The following is a 12,692-nucleotide window of genomic DNA, read 5'->3' as shown; positions in this document are numbered from 1 at the left end:
TGAAGCTCAGAGGTACCTGCTCAAACAGGGGAATCGTGTCCCAGTGAGTTATGGGACCCCCCTGGCAGCAGCAGAGAGATGCTCTCCAGGGCTGCTGTCCAGGTTGGGGCTATGCTGAAGTTCAGCCAGGGGTTTGCCCACCGCTCTTTGTCAATATTATTCCTTCAACAACATATTTTAGCATCCAGTTGACAAGGAGAAGTGTGGTGTAGGAAGTCGTGTGAACCCAACCTGGAGGAATGTTTGTGGTGCAACGCATCACGCGAACCTGGAAAAGGGGACGTTTCCACCGGTAGGTCAAGCATGCCAGGGAACCAAGCCCACGCTGGGCTGCTGTTGCGCTGCCGGGCCTCCGCGTCTCGGGCATCTGGCATCGCCCTAACGCGCATGGCGTTGCCTCCGCCGGAACCGAGCAGAGCCGACGAAGGCCGGCCTGCGCCAGCAGCGGCCCGAGTGTCATTTACGCAGGCTCCTCGCGTTCTCCAGACACGCTGCCCGAACGGAAACTGCGCACCGGTGCGATCGGCTTCCGCGCGATGCCTCGTCCCCGGCGGGGCTCTTCTGGCCAGCGCCCCTTGCTCAGCGCACCGAGGCAGGGAAAAAGCGTTGTGGGACCCCAATTTCCCCCCGCCCCGGCCGCAAACTTTACGAGATTGCTCAATTCCGTTCATTACGGCCACAGAGCAGTTGAAAATGCATTCCAGATTAAAACACCCGATTCCCAAAGAGGGAAAACCCGCTGGGCGTATCAAGAGTTCTCGCCGCTGAAAAAACCGTTTGTGAGATTCAGCCGCTGTTCTGCGACAACAGCATCCATAATAACAGGAATAAAAAGCTGCCTGGCCTTAGAAAGTGTTTTTGTTTCTTGGGGAGGCGCACCTTTATTTGGCTCTTTTCGCTCCGACGCTGATTTTCGGACTCGGCGAGCCTCAGCGGGCTTTGCCAGTAGTGACGCGGTCTCCCATTAAGGCAAGATCCGAGCCTTTAATTTATCATTCGGGGTAAACTGCTCTGAGATTGTAGACATGCCCTGAGCCGGAGGGAGGCTCATTCCACCTGGGACGTGCTGCCAGGAATTAAAGATCTGGAGCCTGCTCACATCTTTTCAGGCTAAACCCTGCGTGGGTTTAACCCCTCCGTGCATCGGATGCAGCGAGCTGCAAGCGCAGGAAAGCTGGTGCCTTCTGATTACAATGGTTAGCCCACAAGAGGGCTGCCCGAGCCCCGATGTTTGGCTAAGGTAGACCAACACGGCTCTCCCACCCCCCACCCCCTTCGCTTCCTTTTCAGGAAAGAGTTAAGCGCGATACAGATGTCGTTTCCCAGCTGGGCAGCGGCTCGTGAACACAGGAAGGGAAGGCGTGGTGAAGAAGGCAGGAGGGAGGAGAGCACAGCAGAGAAGGAGCAGAGCAGCCAGAGGAGAAAGGGAAAAAGAGACCTGGAAGGTCGGTTGCAAGAAGGCAACTTACTCTGGAGCTGAGAAGATCTACAAGAAGACAAGCAAGGAGAGTGAGACAAGGACTTGGAGCTAACAGACAGAGCTGGCAGACTCCAAGGACGAGATGGAATCATGGCTTGAAATTAGAAACAAGGCAGATTGAAAAGAGAAGCTTCCAAATGGTAAGAGCAGTTGGACAATGGAACCAAAGACCCAAGAGTTGATGGGCTTCTGCAGGGGTTGCAGTGAAAGTCAGACTAGGGGGAGTGCTTTAATTTGGATTCCTGCACCAGACAGAAAGTTGGGTTTGTTGGCCTCAATGGTGCCTTCCAAAGAAGGACATTGTGATGCTGTGTTGAGAGGACAAGAACTAATGGCTGTGCAAGGACTGGGAGGGGCAAACCAGGGCATCTGGTTCTAACAACCCCACCCAAGAACAGACCTACTGGGAAAAGGGGGGGGGGGCTACATCCCAGATCCCATTCATGCTGCCCAGAAAAACATGGTTAGAAAGAAAGAAGAAATTCTCAGATTAAGCTTCTGACAAGCAAACTTTAGCAGGTGCCTTTTCTCATTGAAATAATCTTTATTCACCTCTTTAGAGACTGAACTTAAGATTCCCAGAAAGCATGAGAACTGCTAATCAACTCAAGTCAATTGAACAGAGTGGCTGTATTCATGCCATATGCTTAGCCAGACAAGTTAAAATCCAGGGGCTGACATTTGTATAACGTGTAATGCTCGGTTAGTTGTAACTTCATGGATGTTCCTGTTGCTAAGCTTAGCCTGCAAACATTTGCTTAATTTAGAGAACAAAGTATTATGCAAACCCAGAAGACGAGAAATAGTAATAAATGTTTTGCATGGACAGGGTCAGAGGATAAGCTTCCCGATTGAAAATGGGGAAATAGGGGTTTTGAGAAATTTCAGGGAGGAATGAACAATCTTGGACTGAACATTGGGAGAAAGATAAGCTGTGTGCATGTGGAACAGATAGTTTTGGCAGGTAAGATAAGAGAATCACTTTCACTGGAGGTAGAGATAGAAGCAATTCAACAATTTGTTAGGAATGCAATTATTGTGGTGACCAGGAGAGATTGGGCTAGGTCAGTGTTTCTCAAACTTGGCAACTTGAAGACATGTGGACTTCAACTCCCAGAATTCCACATATCTTAAAGTTGCCAAGTTTGAGAAATGCTAGGCTAGATGATCCCTTCTAAGGTTTTATTTTATTGGATCTCTTTATAATTCCATTAAGAGTAACTATTCAGCCAATAAATTACAGTACAGACATATCCTGGGGAGAAAGATGGTCTTCTCTGTTTTCATGCTATTAATTTCTTCCACCCCACCCCACCCCCAGACTGCTGTTTATCACAGTAGAGAGAGAAAAAAAATGTTTGTCCTAAGGGGTAAATAGCTGGGTGATCTTGGACCAGTCACTTTCTCTCAGTCCTAGGAAGGAGGCAATGGCAAACTACTTCTGAAAAATCTTGCCAAAAAAAACTGCAGGGACTTGTCCAGGTGGTCTCCGAGAATCGGACATGGCTGAATGGAAAAAGAAAAAAAACCTAGTCTCCAGAAATGATTTACCCCAGAGAAATCATGGGAATCTTTTTTATTTTTTTAATATAAAAATCCTCCCAGGCTGAGAGCTAACCAGCAATTAGACTATATAGTAGCTTCTGGTTCAGCCTGTTGTGAGAAGCAAAACTTCTCTTAAAATATTGTGTGAAGCAGACCATCAGATGAAGCTGTAGCTTGATTTATTTGAGGGGTGTTGGAAGTTCTATGAACAGAAAAATCATGTTCTCTTAATCTAGGGGTTGGGGTTAGGGGATCTGGGCTGCAGATCTCACCCTGTTAGTTGCCCACACATTGCTCCTTCAAATCAAAATGGAAAAAGCCAGAAAACTGAAGATCTCTTCTTGCAGTTTACAGAGCTTCCCCTTCTGAACCTTGCAGGGAATAGTTGTTACCACAGCTTTGTCCTGCAGAGAAGTAAGGAAGCTGCTGACTCATATTTGTAGATAAAACCCCAGTGTGGTTGACATAATCAATGACCTCTGTTTTTATTATTTACTCAGAAATAAGAAAATGACCTCAAAATGAACTTCCACTGAGTTAGTTGTCTTGGGAAGAGAAAGTTAAGGAGAGGCATGACAGCACTCTTCTACTATTTGAAGGGCTTCAGAGGGAAGAGAAAGCAGATTTGTGTGGGATGGTCTGAAGATTCCTGCCCTGGGTTGGAGATTGGACTAGAAGACCTGCAGATTCCCTTCCAACTCTAGGATTATAGGATTCCATGATCTTATGGGATTCAGGAAGCCTGGGAGTGTTTGATAGCAAGTCAGAACGTCATAAACATACACACACTCATATAACTGGAGAAATAAAAAATATATTGCTAGAACAATATGGGGACTTTTTCATGGACTTTGCCATTCTGGAAAGGCACATGGAACCCCATAATACACAACCTCACAACTTCAGTCTTCAGAGCTTGCCTGTCCAAAAATCATTCATATCATCCTTTTAGGTGAAGGAGAAGACATCCATCAATAGAGGATATATGGGAGGTGGGTGTGGGGTAGAGTGGAAGGGTGAGAGGAGCAAAATTTTGCCTCTCTGTGTGTGTCCTTTTTGAAGATTTTTATAGGGCCCCCCTCCCTTTTAATTTTTCCTCCTCTATCGGAAAAGCTTGCATACACCGGTTCCAGAGTGATATCATAGAATGGAAAGCTTGGAAGAGACCTTGGAAATAGTCTAGTTCACACCCTTGTAAGAATTCACTGCTGTGTTAGTTCTGAGTAATGCATCTGAGGACCAGCAGACTTTGGATCTCATAGAATCCTCCCATTTTCCCCAATGAGCTTCCATAGTTGAGGATGGACTGGAACCTGGTCTATTTTTTGTTTTTGCTTTTTTTTGGTTCCCATCAGCCCCTACCATTCTGGCCAATGACAACAGAGGTTGGGAGTCAATGTGGAAAGCAGAGTACCTACTTCTAATCTCCAGGATTTGAGGCAGAAGCCCAGTTGGCTAATGTTGATCAGGTTTGGCTATGTTGGTTGAGTTTGGTAGCCTCAGGAGCTAAGCAGCAGAGATGGGGGAACACTGAATTCACTTTCTTCTTCTTTTCCAAACATATTTCAGGCCAAGTGGGAATGGCTGGGCAGCTGAATGAAGAACTGTGAGCTCTGCAGCCTTCCATCACGGGCGACAACAACACAGCCTACGATTTCCTAATGGATGATGTCACCGAGGATCAGGATAATGCAAATTACACCTACCTATATTATCGATTAAGTGACTTGATCATTCTTAGCATTGCCATCTTTATCTGTATATTTGGGGTGGTGGGGAATGGGCTGGTTATGTGGTGGCTCAGCATCCATATTACAAGTAACTCTTTCACCACTTACATCTTGAACTTGGCTGTGACTGACTTGGGTACCCTTGTATTTTTGACAGTGTATCTTATTCTTTCACTTGTTAACCATTTTCATGGTATACTGTTCTATATGTTTAGTTCAGCTATACAACTGAGAAATCTCATTCACTTTACGTATACAGCCAGTCTTTGTTTTCTTACTGTTCTCAGCGCAGAGACGTGTCTGTCTCTCCTCTTTCCGGTCTGTTACCAACGTCATAGCCGAGATGGCTCTCTTCCATGTTATCTTTTCTGATCTGGACCTTGTCTGCCATGTTCTACGGAATGCAGATTTCATTTTACATGATTTATCACCAGATTTTGATCCCAGTTGATATCAGGTTCATAAGTCAATTTCTATGTTTTGCCCTCCCTTCTGGGTTCTTTCATTTTGGTCCTGCTTGCCAAGATCTGTTGCAACTCCCAGCAGCAATCACCAGGAACTCTAAATCTAGTTCTTCTCCTCTCACTCCTTTGTATCCTTGTACTCCGTGGCCCATGGACTGTTGCATTCTCCTTGCAGGGCTACAGGCATCTTCGCACACTTCTTGTATTTTCCCAGCTTATCCATTCTGTCAACAGCAGCACCAAGCCTGTCTTTTATTACTTAGTGGGCAAAAGGTTGAAATGGTCATCTCGAGAACCACTGAAGATGGTGCTGCAGAGAGCTTTCTGGGAAGGAACACCTTCTGGGGATGAACTGACTGCCAGAAAGGCAAGTGGTGTAGCAAGCTACTGAATCCAAGCCACAGAGTGTCCAAACAAGCATCATGGAGTGAGGAGAAAAGTTTTGTCTGTGGAGTATTTGAGGAGCCAGATGTGTTCTGTTCCCTAACCAGCTTCATGAACATTTGCCTCCTACCTAGAATTCAACACATGCGCTACAATAAATCTTCCTCTTTAGCTAGGCCTTGCCAGCTTCCGGGATTTTAAATGTATTCATTAGCATTTAAGTGTTAGTGTTTTATGTTCATTTTGGATTGTCACTTTCCTTGAGCTCCCTATGGACAGAACTGTGGGTTGTAAATCAGAATACTGTATAAATAAGTAGATAAGTGTAGATAAGTATTCAATGGTGGGCAACAACTTTACCAACTTAGGTATCAGTTCTCCAACATCCACCAATAGTTATTTATACTTATACAGAGGTGGGATCACCTAGTGTCCTACTTTCCATTTCTATTCCACTACCATTATATACATAAAAGGATTAAGGCTGAAATAACCAAAATCATTCCCTTTGGGACTGTCCATGCTAAGTCCCCATAGTACTGTTTCCAGTGAAAGTAGTTAGATCACGATATAAATTCTTGCCTGCTGTTCATGTCTTTCTCTCTTTCTCCCCGTCTTTCCCTGTTTTTTGTCTTTTTGCCAGTTACCTGCTTTCAATAATAACCATCTATCTATCTATCTATCTATCTATCTATCTATCTATCTATCTATCTATCTGCTATTTTGTACTTACTCTGATCTGGATATTGGGCTTGATGGAGAGTGTGATGGGTGCAACCTAAACTGGAAATTATCCACAGTAATTTTGCAGCTAAAACCCTCTGGGGGAGATGGGCAGCATAAAAATTTAATAAATACATAAATACATAAAACAGCGGCATTAATATTTGAAAGCCAAATTAACATAAGGTAAAAACCAGAGGTCCTTTTAGGAATCTACCTGAAACATTGGCACATTCAAACTAGACACAATGGGCCTATGATTGTCCCCATCTTAACCCTATATTTCATGGGATGTTAGCCATACCCTGGACTTGTTTTTGATCTAATGCAGGGTTTCCCAAACCTTGAGGTGTACCCCCCTTGGGGAGGTGAAGACAGAGTCCAGGGGAGGTGTGAAGAACCTTTTAGTTACATTGTTCCAATACATCAACCTTTCCCAAAATTTCATTGTAGTGTTTGCATGGTGCATTTGTGTGCATTTGGGGGTTTGGATTTTTAGGGGAGGTGCATACACTAAGATTACACTAAAGGGAGGTGTGATGGGAAAAAGTTTAGGAACCCCTAATCTAATGGCTTTTTTGAACTCAAAGCAGCCATAATTTTGTTAACATCGTCTAGAATTTGAATTCAAAATTGGGTGCTGTGGAGATCTTCTGCTCTAGGAACCTACTGAAGTGGCTTACTGTGTCACATGAAGTAAGTGTCATGTTTCATTGAAGCGACAGAGAGGGCTAAGATGCTTCATGGGTAAGAGTTAACCTTTTCCTGAATCCAGATGGCCACAGATCAAGTTGAAAGTGATTTGTGTGTGTTCCTAATTATTTCCCAGCCATTGACCAGGGCTGTGGGTATTGTCTGCTCGAGCCAACCCCATTTGGTAAACCCAGGTAGAAAGCCAGGTAGAGGGGGTCTTACAAAATCTGTGTGTCCCAACAGGCTGTATGTACATGAGTGAGTGTCCATAAGCCGAATCTGGGAGTGTGTGTAACACTAATACATTGACCAGTGTTTCTCAACCTTGGCAACTTGAAGATGTGTGGACTTCAACTCCCAGAATTCCCCAGACAGCCATGCTGGCTGGGGAATTCTGGGAGTTGAAGTCCACACATCTTCAAGTTGCCAAGGTTGAGAAATACTGCCATAGACTGATCAAGTAGGTTGGGCCCATTATAACGTGATTAAGCCAGAAAAATGTAAGCAGCATTAAAAGTAGCCATGCTGACTAACAGGTGAATACAAATGCTCTACTTTTTATATAACTCAGCTAAACATGTTGTGTGAACGCAGCTTTATTATCTGGATGGCTGCCCTAAGACAACAGCCTTTAAGATTGGATAAAGAGCTTACAAGTGTGTGCATGCACATGGGTGTGGGTGGGTGTGCATTTTTCAGGGTTCACATCCCACCCTAATGAACTTGGATGGATTTTAATGAGCACAATCAACTATTTGGTATAAAACTGCAACCATAAGTAAAATCACCCAAGAACAACTAAAGGCTGAAAACATGCTCAGACAGAAGAGCTTTAACTTCTTTGCAAAAGATGGCCGTCCAAAGATCCTGTGGGAGAGCATTGCAAATGGTGGGAGTTACCATGGAGAAGGCCTGTTCCCTGGGCTTGTGTGTGTCAATGGCAGGTAGATCAGTCCATAAAACATTGAGCGATCTTACCTCTTGAGAAAGACGGGGAGCGAGTGCTATTTTGCTGGAACTGCATCTGGATGAGAGTGAGTTTGCTCCCTGAAAAATACGTTGTGACTTAATCGCTGTAGAAATCTGATGGCAACCAGGGATCTGTTGAACCCCTGAAGCTCCACCTGGAGGAGACACACGTGTAACAGTACAACAGAGTCAGAGAAGATCACTGGAAAAGAGCAATTGGTTTTAGAAAATATACTGAGCACTCTGGGATTTGTCTTTTGAAAAGTCATGATCTCACTTTCTCCCTGGAATAACAGAAACGAGGGCATGCTATTTAGAGGAAAGCTTGTCCCTGGCTGACATAAACAGCCAAAAGAATAAGCCAGATGAGGGGGTGGAGGGTATCCAGGACCAGGGCTGTGTAAACAGTCTTGCAAAGGGAGTAGGCCCAAGCTCACAGAATCTTCAGAAGCAACAAGGCCTGGATCAAAACAAAGACATGATGGAATGCTTCCTTCTGAAATATTCCAAAAATCCACAAAGTAAAGAGATGGAGGAGCTGAAGTTCACTTGTCTTTTCACAATTGTATTTATGAAGCTCATGAGCCATCTGCTGGCCAACCGGCATAATAGTTTTTTATTTATTTATTTATTTATTTATTTATTTATAATAGTATTTATATCATGAAGAACACAGACACTAGTGTTGCCCAAAATGTTACACCATCTACTCAACCTTTACAGTGGGCTATAAACCTATACAATAGACTAAAGCCTTGGAGAAACATCAGTTCTTTCTTTCTTTCTTTCTTTCTTTCTTTCTTTCTTTCTTTCTTTCTTTCTTTCTTTCTCTCTCTCTCTCTCTCTCTCTCTCTCTCTTTTTCTTTCTTTTTCTTTCTTTCTTTCTTTCTTTCTTTCTCTTTCCCTCCCTCCCTCCCTCTCTTTCTTTCGTATACTTGATAACATTCCTGTCACCATAAGACGGTTATTTTGCCATCTTTCTGTATGTAGAGGGATGCCAATTCTGGAAAAGACTGTCCAGGAGAAGTAGAAGAACATATTTTACCAATTCATCTTCTATACGTGGAACCCAACTTACTGGAATACACTTAACCTATTTTACAAGGCCAGTGTGGTGTAGTAGTTAAGGTACTGTTATAGGACTGAGGAGACACAAGTTCAAATCCGCCTTCAGCCATGAAAGCTCACTAAATGGCTTTGGGCCAGCCACTCTCTCTGAGCCCAACAAACCAGGGCTGTGGTTATGGGGAAATATTGCAGAATTCCCAGAAGAAAGGCAAGATATTCATCTAACCAAGGAAATAAATAAAATGAAAGATATACCAGTCCATACTATGTGCTATCAAAATTCAAGATACAGTGGTACCTCTAGTTACTAACTTAATCCATTCCGTGACTCTGGTTGCAACTCAAGTTGGTTGCAAGTCGAGATAAAGTTTCCCATAAGGTTCAATGTAAATACAGTTAATCCGTTCCTCCCTCCGAGTTTGGTCACACCACGAGGCAAATTTCCCCATAAGGTTCAATGCAAATACGGCTAATCCGCCCTCCGAATTTGGTCGCACCCCGAGGTAAATTTCCCCCATAAGGTTCAATGTAAATACGGCTAAACAGTTCTGAAACATATGCATTTTATTTTTAAACCTCAAAAACATGAAAAAAAGTACAGTACAGCACAGTATGAAGAGGGAGAATGGGGTGGGGAGGCAGTTATTGTTTGGAGGGAGAGTCCCCCTCCAAAGGGACATTGGGGAGATCTCCTTCAGGGGTTTCCTCTCTTCTTTGCCTCTTAGCTGCAGGCTCAGTTCTGGGGAAAAACCTGTCTAAAGTCAGTTGCCAGCCTGCTCTGCATTTTCTTTGGAGCCATGCTGACAAGCACACCAAAAACCTTCCAAAGGCCACAAAACACACCACAAGCCTGACCGAACATCTCCTTGCTACCTCGATCTCGCCCACAGGAAGCCACGACCGCGTGGCAGCAGGGCAAATGGCCGCGGATCCGGTTCGTAGCTCGAGGCGGAGTTCGCATATCGAGGTAAATTTTTGGGGCCGGAGCTGGTCGTATCTTGAAAAATTCGTAAGGAGGGTCGTTCATAACTAGAGGTACCACTGTATCTGTGGAATTTAAGCATCAACATTTCACAATATTACAATAAATTCATATGCTTCCTTGGACTATGTTTTCTCAGTTAGTACCTCCTTAATGAGTTAATACCTACTCAGGTATGGCTGAGTTTATACCACATTTGAAATTCTACATTTCCTGTGTTCACATAACTAGTGATGCTCCCAAAATAACCCACAGAACACCTTAACCCAAAGGTCTTCTTCACCCAACACGCTAAGATAATGGCTGGGTTCTTGCAATATCCTGAATGTACTTTACCCCTCACCCATTTCCTTATACTAACATGTTGTACAAAGCCTGCCTCTATCAACATCTATGGTTCTGAAAGTAAATCCCTGAAATGTCCTTTAAAAATAGATTAATTCAGCTAACTGCAGGATTCTAACCTGGACAGGCACGTTGCTATGGGAATATACAGTAAACTTCTTGATGTTCTCTCTTTCAGCCATCTTTTTATTGCATGTCGAACAATTAGGCCATTTGGACTCTGGGCTGAATTGTCTTATGGGAAAGAAGAGGAGTGGTTATTTCTTTATTATTTTTTTTATATAGGCTGCTGTACTCTAAAAGACTGGCGGCTTACAATATAGCCGAATAAAATTGGTAAAACTAGTACTTAAGGTTGATAGAAGCCAGCCTCCCACCTGGGCATCCATTATCCAAGCACCAATTCTTACCATAAGAAATCAAAAATTAAAAGTCTGGGGGAAAGTTCTGTCTGAACCATCTTCCAAAACTCCAGGACCAGGATATTCCAAAGGAACAGAGCGATGGCAGCTATGGATCATCTTTAGATAGCAATGCATATGTCTTTACTAGTCCTGGTTTGTGGTAAGCCAACCCCATTGTATTTGGGGATCCTCTGCCTCATTCTGATAAATGGAGACAAGCTGGCCTAGATCCTACCCTGATAGTGTGTTTCTGTCCTATCTGGTAGAGTTCTTTTCTATGTCTTTTGCCAGTTGACCTGCAAGAAAATGTACCTGCACCAGAGGTGTTGCTCTAAGGCAAGGCTAAGCAACTTTGTTGCCATCAGATATTATAATCCTGTAAACTTTGATCAGAGACCAGCTGTCCATTACTCACGACACACAATTAATAAAAGATGCAAGGTGTGATGGAATGGGCTTATGAAGGCCAGGCTCAGGGAGATAAGCGTGTTCTTAGCCCTCAGCAGGAGCGTGGGAAGTTCAAGAAGATGAGGCTGGCACCTCCCTGAGGAATTCACGGTGTTGTGGCTGGCTGGCTTGGGAACTTGGGTTCAGTCTGGGGAGATTTTCTGTCTGGAGGTTATAGCTAATAAATGCAACAGAACTGTATTTGCATTGTCTCTTGGAGTTCTTTGGGCTGAACCTGACACAAGGTAAGGAAAAAAATTAATAACTTGAAACTACATTACATATTATACTAGCTATTACAGGTGGTCCTAGGGTTACAATTACTCCTGCGACTGTTCAAACTTGCTATGGTGCTGAATGAAGGGGATTTATGACTGGTCCTCGGAGTTCTGGCCATTGCAGTGTCCCTGCAGTCATGTGATTGCAATTTCAGACGTTCCCTGCCAGCTTCCTACAAACAAAGTTAAAGGGGAAGCTGGTAGGAAGTCAGAAGTCATGGTCACATGAGGTCCTCGCTTAGTGACCCATGGTGATTCACTTAACTATGGTAACTGGGACTGCTGGAATTGCTGTCACTAAGCAACATGGTCATGTGATGTCATGCTTTACAACCACATTGCTTAGTGACGGCACTTCCAGTCCCAACTGCTGTTGTAACCCAAGGACTACCTGTATGCTATACTACAGTAAGTGGTCCATTTCATGAAACATATAGCATGTACAGTGGTACCTCGGGATACGAATGCCTCTACTAACGAACTTTTCGGGTTACGACCAGCTCCAGCCGCAAAAATTTACCTCGATGTGCGAACTCCGCCTCAGGGTACGGCCATTTTTCCGCCCTGACACGTGGTCCGCAGCCATTTTTCCGCCCCTGACACGTGGTCCGTGGCCATTTTGCCGCCGGGCAGTGCGGCGCCTAGCCGTTCTCCTGCCGCGCCGCACCGCGCCGCGCCCGGCCGTTCTCCCACCACACCGCGTCCGGCCTTTTTCCCACCACGCCACGCGGCGCCTGGCCGTTCTCCTGTCCCTGACGCGTGGTCCGCGGACACCAGAATGGATTAATGGTAATTACATTGAACCTTATGGGAAAATTTGCTTCGGGGTCCGACCAAATTCGGAGGGCGGAATGGATTAACCAGATTTACATTGAACTCTATGGGGAAATTTGCGTCGGGTTACGACCAACTCGGGATATGCCCAGAGTCACGGAACGGATTAAGTTCGTATCCTGAGGTACCACTGTATATACAGAGGTGCTTCAAAGTTTGTGAACCCTTTTCAATGTCCAATATTTTTGCATAAATGTGACCTAAAACGTGACCTGTTCTCCACACAAGTCCTAAAACTAGATAAAGCGAACCCATTTAAACAAATGAGTCAAAACATTATACTTCTTCATTTATTTATTGAGGAAACTGATCCAAAGCTACATATTTGTGTGTGGCAAAAGTATGT

At 44.3% G+C, this 12,692-nt stretch overlaps 1 pseudogene across 1 annotated transcript; it reads left to right on the top strand.

Annotated features, from left to right (window-relative positions):
* The first annotated feature begins 639 nt into the window (after positions 1 to 639).
* On the top strand, positions 640 to 6,779 carry LOC112541643 (mas-related G protein-coupled receptor member H-like; annotated as a pseudogene). The gene is made up of 2 exons (XR_015797546.1): positions 640 to 1,620; positions 4,595 to 6,779. The product of XR_015797546.1 is annotated as a mas-related G protein-coupled receptor member H-like (transcript).
* Positions 6,780 to 12,692: the final 5,913 nt, after the last annotated feature.

The sequence above is a fragment of the Python bivittatus genome, unplaced genomic scaffold, assembly GCF_059951505.1.
Source record: "Python bivittatus isolate LINGU-HERP-01145 unplaced genomic scaffold, Pbiv_v1 ctg000590_np1212, whole genome shotgun sequence".
NCBI classification, from domain to species: Eukaryota; Metazoa; Chordata; class Lepidosauria; order Squamata; family Pythonidae; genus Python; species Python bivittatus.
This window is presented reverse-complemented; position numbering and strand designations above follow the sequence as displayed.